The sequence below is a fragment of the Micropterus salmoides genome, unplaced genomic scaffold (genome assembly GCF_014851395.1).
Source record: "Micropterus salmoides isolate LMB-PRFRI ecotype aquatic unplaced genomic scaffold, ASM1485139v1 Ms_hic_scaffold_9, whole genome shotgun sequence".
Taxonomy (NCBI): Eukaryota; Metazoa; Chordata; class Actinopteri; order Centrarchiformes; family Centrarchidae; genus Micropterus; species Micropterus salmoides.
This window is the reverse complement of record NW_024044681.1, coordinates 4,695,636-4,709,774: the sequence shown is the minus strand read 5'-3', so window position 1 is coordinate 4,709,774 and position 14,139 is coordinate 4,695,636. Positions and strand designations below refer to the sequence as shown.

Sequence of the window (14,139 nt, the reverse complement as noted above, 5' to 3'; positions counted from 1 at the left end):
GTCTGCTCACAGTACTGAATCTGCCCTGTTGAGAGTTTTAAATGACATCTATTGTTCCACGGACACTGGTGACTCTGTGGCTCTTGTTCTTCTGGATCTATCAGCAGCTTTTGATACGATCGACCACTCTATCCTGATATCCAGATTAGAGTATGATGTGGGGCTAAAAGGTATCGTCCTCCAGTGGTTCCAGTCTTATCTCTCGGGTCGTACTTTCAGAGTAAAGTTAGGAAATTGCTCCTCTTCTGTTGCGCATCTAACCTGTGTCCTTCCTCAAGGATCTATCTTAGCGCCTTCTCTTTTCTCCCTATACATGTTACCACTGGGCACCATTCTAAGAAGACATGGGGTATCTTTTCACTGTTATGCAGACGACACTCAAATGTATGTTCCACTCAAGAGAAATGATCCCTCTGCCCTTTCATCATTATTAGGTTGTCTAGATGAAGTAAAATTTTGGCTGGACCAAAATTTTTTATTTTTAAATGAAAACAAAACAGAGATCATTGTTTTCGGGTCCACTGTTAATCCCCAGGCTGCCACCTTCGACCTAGGCAGACTATCAGCTTTTAGATCTTCAAGTGTACGGAACCTGGGCGTTCTACTGGATGAGTCTTTAAATTCTGATAAACAAATCTCCTCCGTAATAAGCTCTAGTTTTTATCAACTGCGTCTGTTGTCAAAAGTCAAACCTTTTCTTAATCCTAAAACTCTTGAGATGGCTGTTCATGCTTTTATCAACACACGTGTAGATTACTGCAATTCACTTTACTGCGATATATTTCGAAAACTCAAACTGCTCGTCTGCAATTGGTGCAAAATGCCGCCGCAAGATTCCTCCCAAATAGTCGGAAAAGTGACCATATCACCCCAATTCTGAGGTCTCTTCATTGGTTGCCCATTAATTTCAGAATTGATTTTAAAATCCTGTTATTTCTGTACAAATCTCTATGCAACCAAGCACCGTGCTACCTATCTGAACTGCTTCAACCATATACTCCATCATTAAAGAATCTATTATTAGTCCCTCACTGCAGACTTCTGTGACCTCTTTTAAGTCACTTTTAAAAACGCACTTGTTTTCCTTGGCCTATAAATAAGGGTGTTTATAGTTATATATATATATATAGATATCTATATATAGATATATAGATATAGATATATAGATATATATAGATATAGATATTGATATCTATCTATATCTATCTATCTAGATAGAGAGAGAGAGAGAGAGAGAGAGAGAGAGAGATAGATAGAGAGATAGATATATATCTATATATCTATATATAGAGATAGATAGATATATATAATTGTTTTTAATTTTTCTCTCCTTGGAGTATGATGCTGTTTTTTCTAAGTCTGATACTGGCATTTCTGTTTTTATTTTTATTGTTGATGAGTCTGATACTGCTTTGGCTACTCCTGTTTAATGCTATTCTTAACTTTGCTGTACTTTTCTATGCTGTGCTGTTATGCATAGTATTATTGTCTTTTAATTCTGTAGTTCTGTAAAGCACTTTGGTCAGCCAGTGGCTGCTATAAAACGTGCTATATAAATAAACTGAACTTGAACTTGAACAACCACCACCACCACCACAACCACAACCACCACCACCACCGCAACCACCACCACAACCACCACAACAACCACCACAACCACCACCACCACAACCACAACCACCACCACCACCACAACCACCACAACAACCACAACATTACACATTGAAGTGTTCTTGATTCTTCAGAGTCAGAGATGGTGATGTGTCCCTGTGGCCAGCAGGGGAAGCTGCAGCTCCTTCAGTTCTTCCTTCCTGCTGATTGGTCGCTGATGGAAGGCTGGAACCTGTTGATCACCTGGTCAGTATTAAACCCAGTGATCAGTGTGAGGACGCCTCGTTACGCAGACGACAGGAAATGAATCAGGAAACAAACATGTTCACACATTTTTATTTGTGATCATAAAACATCCGTCTCCATGAAAACCACAGTAAACATGATGCTCTGTTCAGCCAAGGCTCTGTGATTGGCTGCAGAGAGGTGTCAGAGTATTGTGTTTCTGCTCTGTGATTGGCTGCAGAGAGGAGTGTCAGTGTCCTCTTCCTGGTCTGCTGACAGACCAATCACACGTTGTCCACTACGTGTCCTCTGACTTCTGTAACGTCTCCTTTAACTGGTCTGTTTTCGTGTCGTCGTCTCTCTGAAGCGTGGCTGTGATGTCATCACTGTGGACTCCTGTGGACACACCAGTGGACACACCTGTTTTCCGTAGAGCCAGACAGTAGGTTTCTGTGGCCTCAGGTGGACCTTCTGGTTTTTCTGTGACAGGAAGCAGCTCAGAGAGATGTCTGGGTCTTCCTGCAGGGTCTCTGATGAAGATGTTTGATGATGATGAAGGGGGAGGAAGCAGCGAGTGTCTCCTGGTGTAGACTCCCTGTTGGCCGTGGAAACCCTCTGACTGCGAGGACGACTCAGGGCTGAAAGCTCTGTTGCTGAACCCAGGTGGACTGGAGCACACCTGTTAGAAACAGATTTCAGATTCAGGATCAGTTTCTGTCATCAGGTTCCATAGACGGACTGAAGGTCTCCCTCACGGAGGCCGGACTCTTAACGTCACTCTCACGGAGGCCGGACTCTGATGGTCTCTCTCACAGAAGCCGGACTCTTAATGTCTCCCTCACAGAGGCCGGACTCTGAAGGTCTCCCTCACAGAAGCCGGACTCTTAATGTCTCCCTCACAGAGGCCGGACTCTGATGGTCTCTCTCACAGAAGCCGGACTCTGATGGTCTCTCTCACAGAGGCCGGACTCTGATGGTCTCTCTCACAGAGGCCGGACTCTTAATGTCACTCTCACAGAGGCCGGACTCTTAATGTCACTCTCACAGAGGCCGGACTCTGATGGTCTCTCTGAAGGTCTCTCTCACAGAGGCCGGACTCTTAATGTCACTCTCACAGAGGCCGGACTCTGATGGTCTCTCTCACAGAGGCCGGACTCTGAAGGTCTCTCCCACAGAGGCCGGACTCTGAAGGTCTCTCCCACAGAGGCCGGACTCTGAAGGTCTCTCTCACAGAGGCCGGACTCTTAATGTCTCTCTCACAGAGGCCGGACTCTTAATGTCACTCTCACAGAGGCCGGACTCTTAATGTCACTCTCACAGAGGCCGGACTCTGATGGTCACTCTGAAGGTCTCTCTCACAGAGGCTGGACTCTTAATGTCTCTCTCACAGAGGCTGGACTCTTAATGTCACTCTCACAGAGGCTGGACTCTTAATGTCACTCTCACAGAGGCTGGACTCTTAATGTCTCTCTCACAGAGGCTGGACTCTTAATGTCACTCTCACAGAGGCCGGACTCTTAATGTCACTCTCACAGAGGCCGGACTCTGATGGTCACTCTGAAGGTCTCTCTCACAGAGGCTGGACTCTTAATGTCACTCTCACAGAGGCCGGACTCTTAATGTCACTCTCACAGAGGCCGGACTCTGATGGTCACTCTGAAGGTCTCTCTCACAGAGGCCGGACTCTTAATGTCTCTCTCACAGAGGCCGGACTCTTAATGTCACTCTCACAGAGGCCGGACTCTGATGGTCACTCTGAAGGTCTCTCTCACAGAGGCCGGACTCTTAATGTCACTCTCACAGAGGCCGGACTCTTAATGTCACTCTCACAGAGGCCGGACTCTTAATGTCACTCTCGCAGAGGCCGGACTCTGATGGTCACTCTGAAGGTCTCTCTCACAGAGGCCGGACTCTTAATGTCACTCTCACAGAGGCCGGACTCTTAATGTCACTCTCACAGAGGCCGGACTCTGATGGTCACTCTGAAGGTCTCTCTCACAGAGGCCGGACTCTTAATGTCTCTCTCACAGAGGCCGGACTCTTAATGTCACTCTCACAGAGGCCGGACTCTGATGGTCACTCTGAAGGTCTCTCTCACAGAGGCCGGACTCTTAATGTCACTCTCACAGAGGCCGGACTCTTAATGTAACTCTCGCAGAGGCCGGACTCTGATGGTTTCTCTCACAGAGGCCGGACTCTTAATGTCACTCTCACAGAGGCCGGACTCTTAATGTCACTCTCACAGAGGCCGGACTCTTAATGTCACTCTCACAGAGGCCGGACTCTGATGGTCACTCTGAAGGTCTCTCTCACAGAGGCCGGACTCTTAATGTCACTCTCACAGAGGCCGGACTCTGATGGTCACTCTGAAGGTCACTCTCACAGAGGCCGGACTCTTAATGTCACTCTCACAGAGGCCAGACTCTTAATGTCACTCTCACAGAGGCCAGACTCTTAATGTCACTCTCACAGAGGCCAGACTCTTAATGTCACTCTCACAGAGGCCAGACTCTTAATGTCACTCTCACAGAGGCCAGACTCTTAATGTCACTCTCACAGAGGCCAGACTCTGATGGTCCCCCTTCCAAACACAATACCAAGTGGTACTAGTGACGCCTTTCGCTGATCCTCCCCTTTCAGTGTTTGTAGTGGGTCAGTCAGGGTCCCCTCAGTACCCAAGTCTGGGGTTTTGGATAGACCTGTTTCTGAGTCCTGTGCTGAACTGTGATCTTTAGTTTTTTATCCTTTACCTTCCTCCAGTTTCTCCGACTTGTGAATGTTTAAATAAAAACTTCAAACAGGAAGTCAGGAGTTTACCTGTAATCTATAATATATAATCCATAATGTATAATCTATTATCCATAATCTATAATGTATAATCCATAATCTATCATTCATAATGTATAATGTATAATCTATTATCCATAATCCATAATCTATAATCCATAGTCTATAATCCATAATGTATCATCTATAATCTATTATCCATAATCCATAATCTATAATCCATAATGTATCATCTATAATCTATTATCCATAATCTATAATCTATAATTCATAATGTATAATCTATATTCTATTATCCATAATCCTTAATCTATAATCCGTAGTCTATAATCCATTCTGTATTATCTATAATCTTTTATCCATAATCCATAATCTATAATCCATAGTCTATAATCCATAATGTATAATGTATAATCTATTATCCATAATCCATAATCTATAATCCATAGTCTATAATCCATAATGTATCATCTATAATCTATTATCCATAATCCATAATCTATAATCCATAATGTATCATCTATAATCTATTATCCATAATCTATAATCTATAATTCATAATGTATAATCTATATTCTATATTCTATTATCCATAATCCTTAATCTATAATCCGTAGTCTATAATCCATTCTGTATTATCTATAATCTTTTATCCATAATCCATAATCTATAATCCATAGTCTATAATCCATAATGTATCATCTATAATCTATTATCCATAATCCATAATCTATAATCCATAGTCTATAATCCATAATGTATCATCTATGATCTGTTATCTGTTATCCATAATCCATAATCTATAATCCATATTTTATAATCCATAATGTATAATCTATAATCTATTATCCATAATCCATAATCTATCATCTATAATCTGTTATCTGTTATCCATAATCCATAATCTATAATCCATATTTTATAATCCATAATGTATAATCTATAATCTATTATCCATAATCCATGATCCATATTCTATAATCCATAATCTATTCTCTATAATCTATAATCCATAGTCTATAATCTCTGTCGGCATGTTGATCCTGTTAGAATTTAACTGGAGTGCAAAGACCTCTTTTCCACAACTGGTCTTACGTTACCTGAAATCCAGCTCCTGTGATTTACATGTGACCACCTGACACCTGGATCTGAAACCCAGTCCGGCTCTGATCCAGGACTACAGAAACCGCCAGAGTACTGCTGACCCTCAGTGAGAGAGTCCACTGATGTAATACCTGCAGTACACATTAAGTACTAACAGATGTACTGTTGGACTGTTGGGGGGGCAGGAGATAAATACTGTGACTTGGTGTAAAAACGTTTATTTTATTCAGATCTCTGGACGTGAACACAGGACGCTAACATTTAACAAACACAGCACAGACACAGGAAGTCCACACGGAGCATCACAATGTCACAAGGAGCTTTAAACTCACCGTGTGAAACCACAGTAAACTCTGCAGAAGAAGAAGAAGAACGAGACGGCAGCGCTTATCATCAGCTGCTCACAACATACAGAGAGTGAACAGTTCACTGTCTTAGAGGAGTGGGACACCACAGAAGAAGAGTGAACATACAGGGGGCAGCAGAGTCTGAATAACAGAAAGTCAGTTCTGTTCTTCAGGAACACGTGTTGTACAGAGTAAGACTGGTGTGTCCTGCTTTAAAGCTACGACAGTGAACACAACACTTTATCATGTCATTATAAAATCTACATTACAGAGAAATACTGTTTCAAACATCTGGCCAGGTGTTTTAACGTGTCAGTGATTCAGTTCGTACCACGTTGGGATGTTTTCCGAGGGCCACGGCTGCGTGCTCGCCAGCGTTTCGTTGCTGCCGTCTTCTCTTTACAGCTCGAAGCAGGAGAAACAGAACAGAGGAGAAAAACAGCAGCAGGATCATCGCTGCGATTCCTCCTGCCAGCCGGCTGTCCACGTCTCCAAACAGCTGCTGCTCAGTGAACGCACCACGAGGGACTGAAACACAAAGACACTGTTAGTCGGAAGTCTGTGAACGCACCAGAAATATAATCAGGTACTGATATATATATATGTATATGTATAGCACAATACTTGTTAGGATACAGTCAGTGATGAAAAATACAGAAAGTCTACAGCTTTATTATCTGATTACGTCAGAGACGAAGAACACATTTTATTGGTGGTGAACAGCTGATTGTACATTTTCACAATGTGCCACTAATGAAGGATTAAACCGTAGCAGCTTTATTTTTGGATGTGTTGTGGAATATTAGATGATGATGATGGGAGGTGGTCTCTGTGTGATGGGAGGTGGTGACTTCACTGCTTCAAGAGTCACAAACCAGCAACAACAAGCGAGTCCCCTGGAAACACTTCCATTGTCGTCTTGTGTATTTGCAGTGTGTATTTGCAGTGTTTGTGTGTTTGCAGTTTGTGTTTGCAGTGTGTATTTGCAGTGTGTATTTGCAGTGTTTGTGTGTTTGCAGTTTGTGTTTGCAGTGTGTATTTGCAGTGTTTGTGTGTTTGCAGTTTGTGTTTGCAGTGTGTGTGTATTTGCAGTGTTTGTGTGTTTGCAGTGTGTGTTCACAGTGTGTATTTGCAGTGTGTAATTGCAGTGTTTGTGTATTTGTAGTATGTGTTTGCAGTGTTTGTGTATTTGCAGTGTGTGTTTGCAGTGTGTATTTGCAGTGTTTGTGTATTTGTAGTTTGTGTTTGCAGTGTGTATTTGCAGTGTTTGTGTGTTTGCAGTGTGTATTTGCAGTGTGTGTTTGCAGTGTGTATTTGTAGTTTGTGTTTGCAGTGTGTATTTGCAGTGTTTGTGTGTTTGCAGTGTGTATTTGCAGTGTTTGTTTATTTGCAGTGTGTATTTGCAGTGTGTGTTTGCAGTGTGTAATTGCAGTGTTTGTGTATTTGTAGTATGTGTTTGCAGTGTGTGCGTGTTTGCAGTGTTTGTGTATTTGCAGTGTGTGTGTTTGCAGTGTTTGTGTATTTGTAGTTTGTGTTTGCAGTGTGTATTTGCAGTGTTTGTGTGTTTGCAGTGTGTATTTGCAGTGTTTGTGTGTTTGCAGTGTGTATTTGCAGTGTTTGTTTATTTGCAGTGTGTATTTGTAGTGTGTATTTTGCAGTGTGTGTTTGCAGTGTTTGTGTATTTGCAGTGTGTGTTTGCAGTGTTTGTGTATTTGCAGTGTGTGTTTGCAGTGTGTGTTTGCAGTGTTTGTGTGTTTGCAGTGTGTGTTTGCAGTGTTTGTGTATTTGCAATGTGTGTTTGCAGTGTTTGTGTATTTGCAATGTGTGTTTGCAGTGTTTGTGTGTTTGCAGTGTTTGTGTATTTGCAGTGTGTATTTGCAGTGTTTGTGTGTTTGCAGTGTATATTTGCAGTGTGTGTGTATATTCAGTGTGTATTTGCAGTGTATTTGTGTTTGCAGTGTGTATTTGTTTGTCCTTGTAGGCCACCGTAGTTTCACATGCGGGTCATGAAGTAGAGTCCAGTGAAGGAGGCTGAGTTTGAAGGACCAGCCCTCTGCAGACAGGACTGTGGTGCTGAGCTGCTGGTAGACCAACTGTCCTGGTTCTCAGTCCACTGCTCCCCCACACGGTTCATCTGCAGCCACACAGCTGCACATGAGTGTGTTCATGAGTGTCTTCATGAGTGTCTTCATGTGTGTGTTCATGTGTGTGTTCATGGTGTGTTTTGTGCGTCAGGTAGTCGTGGTGTCATCGGACTCGCCTGGTTGTCCTCTCTGCAGGACTTCAATGTCCACTGAAGCTGAAACTTCTTCTCCTGATTCTTCATCTCTGGCGACGACCTGCAGAGTCAGATTATAAAACCAGTATCAGTTCATGTGTACCAGGTAAAATCTGCAGAGTCAGAGTGTTAACCTTAACCTTCTTAACCTCCTTCAGAGATTCTGTCAGACCTGGGCCCTGACAGTAAACACAGCAAAGACTAAGATAATGATCTTTCAGTAACAATACAGAAATCAGGTTACACACAATTTCTATTTAGACACCACTAAATTACAACCCACAAAAAACTACACTTACCTTGGCCTCAACATTACATACACAGGGAACTTCAACATGGCTGTGAAAGATCTGAGGGACAAAGCAAGGAGAGCTTTCTATGCAATAAAAAGAAACATTAAAATCTATATATTCCAATTGAAATCTGGCTTAAAATTTTCCAATTTGTACTAGAACCAATAATTCTATATGGTAGCGAAATCTGGGGGCCAAAACTTAATAATGAATTTGACAAATGGGACAAAACATTCTCTGAGACTCTGCTCCCAGTGTGACAGAGGACAGGTAGAGACAGAGCTGCACTTTATAACCTCATGCCCCAAATATAAAACACAAAGACAAAAACACACACGCAAACATTTCCCAAATATACCCCGAATTCGAATTCATATCAGACAACAGAAACTCCCCTATTTACTGGGAGAAATGTCCAAATGTGAAATAGTTGCTGCAAAATATGTCTCCTCATGCCATGAAGTGAGGACAACCAGTGGAACCTCAGACTGATAAATAATTGTAGAGATTTTCAAATTATTATTTTGATCATTTGATATTTTAGTAATTGTTTTGTTTTAACATTTTATACTGATTTCTTTTTTCTTTTTAATTATTTTTTAATCAATTAATTCTTTAATATTTTTTTGTCTATTAATATATACACACACACGTTACTGTTTCATTTATTTATTTTATTTTTATTTTTTTATATATTTTTATTTTTTAACACACCCACACTTACTGTTTTATTTATTTTATTTTTAATATATTTAAAAATTTTTAACATACACGCACACACGCTTACTGTTTTATGTATTTATTTTATTTTAATTTTTAATATATGTACTTTGATTGTTCTTATGTTGTATGTATGATGCTTTGGCAATATTGTTATTACACATTAATGCCAATAAAGCTAATTTGAATTGAATTGAATTGAGTGTTCTATCAGTTCATGTTGAACCTTGTTTTCTCCCTCAGAGATGAAACCTGTCTAACAACAACCTCTGGCTCAGATGCCATGCTGCTGAAGTGGATCCACACACTGTGAAGCTTTTAGTTTTAATCTGCACCTGCTGGTTCTGCTGTCAGACACCACTCCCAGTGTTTCAGAAACCGTCAGCTTGCGTTTTTGTTCCAGTTTGATGGCAGGAGCTTCTGAAGAGGAAATAATTCCTGACACCAGCTGAAACCTCCTCCCAGCTCCCCCACCAACATGCTGTCCCTCCTCGCGCTACAGTAACTGATCTGGAGTCTGATGGCTGTTCCCTCTGAACCAGCTGCTTCATATCTGAGCAGAACATGAGCTGAACTCCCTGCCAGACAGACGAGCAGAGGAGTTACCAACACGTTGAACTCTTCCTTTAACCAGATGTTTTCAAGCCTGACCTTCAGTATTCGTAAATACTAGTAAATGATTAGTTACCTAATATACTTGAGAGAGCAGTTGTAATGAAGCAGAGACAGAAACAGGTTTAAAGCCAAAATACAAACACAACAAATCATTTCTGAATTGAAATGTATTTCAGTAGTTAGGTTAAACTTTGTTGTCCACAAAGGGATGTTTGGCTCGGGCACATAAGGAAATATCACAAATAAAACATCAGACATCACAAAACACTGACAAGAGGAAAACTTCAGAACAGATGAAAAGGACGTTGTTCTGAAGTGTCCATGTGGTTTGTTCAGCAACATTACCAGTAAAGTGCTAAAGTGCTCACATATTTATTGCACATTGCTCTTCTGCACATTATTCAGCAGCTGAATGGATCAAATGATCATTTCAGGCGATTGGATTTGCATTTTGGTTCTCTGACTCTTCTTCCTGATGGTTCAGGGAAGAGTTGGTGTTTCATTTTCCTATCTGCCCGGTCACTCGGCCTCTGTACATGTTCATATTCTCTCCTCCCTGGAATTTAATGGCTGTTTTGTTCATGTTGGTGCGCTTGGTTTTTAGTTTAACTGTTAAGTTGCTGAACTGTGCAGTAATCCTGATGACACTCTCTAAGACTGCATGCTAGAGTTTTCCTGTCCCTAATCAATGAGCAGCTTCCATAAATCACTTCATCCTTACAACTGGAAAACTAAACCAGACCCCATCATCTACGACTCCTCCACAGGTAACGAGTCTGAAGGAGAATAAAGGGGCTTAAAGTCAGTCTGGGATCTAGTTTTCTACAAGTGGTGCAGGTCCTCTGAAGGTAGATCTTGGCTCTCTCTCTCCAGGTGTCCCTGCCTCAGTGAGGTACACCACCTGGTTAATACTGCATTATAGCTAAATGTATACCGTAAAACTTTGGTTTTTATTTGCTAAAATCTGAATTGACCCTGCCTGTATTTGGGACAGGGGTCCATATGGGACAGGACTTTAATTCTTTTTGCACAAAGCTGAAACTACTATGGAACAGTTTATTTATTTCAAACAGAATAATACTTATGTAAAAATGATCAAATAATATCAAATACACGTCATTCATTTGATCTAGCTCCGACAGACGGCTTATGCGCTTTTATTCTGAAGGCAGCAACCTATCGAAAACAACAACAGGGTGCAGGATGAGAGAAGTTAGCAGAAAGAGAGCGATGGACTTCACATGACAGGATTCACAACTTGGATAAATTGGTCATTTGGACATTTTCACTTAGGGGTGTCCTCACTTTTGTTGCCATTGGTTTAGACATTAATTGCTATGTGATGTGTTATTTTGAGGGGACAGCAGATTTACACTGTTATACAAGCTGCACGCTCACTACTTTACGCTGTTATACAAGCTGCACGCTCACTACTTTACGCTGTTATACAAGCTGTACGCTCACTACTTTACGCTGTTATACAAGCTGTACGCTCACTACTTTACGCTGTTATACAAGCTGTACGCTCACTACTTTACACTGTTATACAAGCTGCACGCTCACTACTTTACACTGTTATACAAGCTGTACGCTCACTACTTTACACTGTTATACAAGCTGCACGCTCACTACTTTACGCTAAACGCTCACTACTTAACACTGTTATACAAGCTGCACGCTCACTACTTTACACTGTTATACAAGCTGCACGCTCACTACTTTACGCTAAACGCTCACTACTTAACACTGTTATACAAACTGCACGCTCACTACTTTACGCTAAACGCTCACTACTTAACACTGTTATACAAGCTGTACTCTCACTACTTTACACTGTTATACAAGCTGTACTGCACACTCACTACTTTACACTGTTATACAAGCTGCACGCTCACTACTTTACGCTGTTATACAAGCTGTACGCTCACTACTTTACACTGTTATACAAGCTGTACGCTCACTACTTTACGCTGTTATACAAGCTGCACGCTCACTACTTTACTCTGTTATACAAGCTGTACGCTCACTACTTTACACTGTTATACAAGCTGTACGCTCACTACTTTACACTGTTATACAAGCTGCACGCTCACTACTTTACGCTAAACGCTCACTACTTAACACTGTTATACAAGCTGTACTCTCACTACTTTACGCTGTTATACAAGCTGCATGCTCACTACTTTACGCTGTTATACAAGCTGTACTCTCACTACTTTACACTGTTATACAAGCTGCACACTCACTACTTTACGTTGTTATACAAGCTGCACGCTCACTACTTTACACTGTTATACAAGCTGCACAAGCTGCATGCTCACTACTTTACGCTGTTAAACAAGCTGTACTCTCACTACTTTACACTGTTATACAAGCTGTACGCTCACTACTTTACACTGTTATACAAGCTGCACAAGCTGCATGCTCACTACTTTACGCTGTTATACAAGCTGCATGCTCACTACTTTACACTGTTATACAAGCTGCACGCTCACTACTTTACACTGTTATACAAGCTGCACAAGCTGCATGCTCACTACTTTACGCTGTTAAACAAGCTGTACTCTCACTACTTTACACTGTTATACAAGCTGCATGCTCACTACTTTACGCTGTTAAACAAGCTGCACGCTCACTACTTTACACTGTTATACAAGCTGTACGCTCACTACTTTACACTGTTATACAAGCTGCATGCTCACTACTTTACGCTGTTAAACAAGCTGCACGCTCACTACTTTACACTGTTATACAAGCTGTACGCTCACTACTTTACACTGTTATACAAGCTGTACGCTCACTACTTTACACTGTTATACAAGCTGTACGCTCACTACTTTACACTGTTATACAAGCTGTACGCTCACTACTTTACACTGTTATACAAGCTGCATGCTCACTACTTTACGCTGTTAAACAAGCTGCACGCTCACTACTTTACACTGTTATACAAGCTGCACGCTCACTACTTTACACTGTTATACAAGCTGCACGCTCACTACTTTACACTGTTATACAAGCTGCACGCTCACTAGTTTACATTGGAGCAAAGTGACATTTCTTCAGTGTTGAAACATGAAAAGATAGAATCAGATGTTTACACACATGTGGGGGGTGGACTCACTTTGGTGAGATACTGTAACATTGAAGGTAGACCCACCTGAAGTATGTGTCTGTCGAGGGCGTGCAGTTGGTCCGTCCTGGCGATCAGAACCCCCCCCTGGGTGACTTGGTACAGTCCAGATGGAGGATGGAGGGAGTAGGCGATATTTGGATTCAGGCCCTGTGATTGGACAGCAGTGATGACTCACCAGGTGTCTTACAGGTTATAATACAGGTAGACCAGCAGGTGCTCTTACATCAGAGAAGTCGCGGTCTGACACCTGGACCTGTAACACCTGGTTCCCATAGGTGGAGACGATGGAGGCGGGACTTGAGCTCTGGATGATGAAGCCTTTAAAGGTGGTTCTGTTGAAAACCGGAGGGAACATGTTCTCACTGAGAACTCTGATAAGAACCAACGCCACGCTGTACTTCAGCCGGTCGTCCACCTGACACACCTGCATGGGGGAGGGAGAGGGGGTAGGGCCAGGTTAGATCACACTCTAGCTTCTGTAGACGTGGTTATATAGAACATAGGAAGTAGTGCTGTTACCATGACAGTGAGTGTGAAGTTCGTCCTCAGCGGTCGGCCGTCCATCCCTCTGGTTAACCTGATCTGACCTGTCCTGTTGTTGATCACAAACCTGCCCTGATCACCACCTGCTGACACATAGACACACCTGTGGACACCTGGACACACCTGTGGACACAGACTAAATGTCTTTCAACATCAGTTATTTACACCTTTAGAACCTTGACTGTAGCCCTGATGGTCTAACAGGGCCAGGCGTTTGAGATTCAGGGCCAGGCATTTTAGATTCAGGACCAGGTGTTTGAGATTTAGGGCCAGGCGTTTGAGATTCAGGGCCAGGCATTTTAGATTCAGGACCAGGCGTTTGAGATTCAGGACCAGGTGTTTGAGATTTAGGGCCAGGCGTTTGAGATTCAGGACCAGGTGTTTGAGATTTAGGGCCAGGCGTTTGAGATTCAGGGCCAGGCATTTTAGATTCAGGACCAGGTGTTTGAGATTTAGGGCCAGGCGTTTGAGATTCAGGGC

The 14,139-nt window shown here is 42.1% G+C and overlaps 1 protein-coding gene across 2 annotated transcripts in view; it reads right to left on the bottom strand.

The window, feature by feature from the left end:
- The window catches only part of LOC119895510 (UPF0606 protein KIAA1549-like), a 252,782-nt gene that overhangs the window by 111,403 nt on the left and 127,240 nt on the right, over positions 1–14,139 (bottom strand). The window lies entirely within an intron of this gene.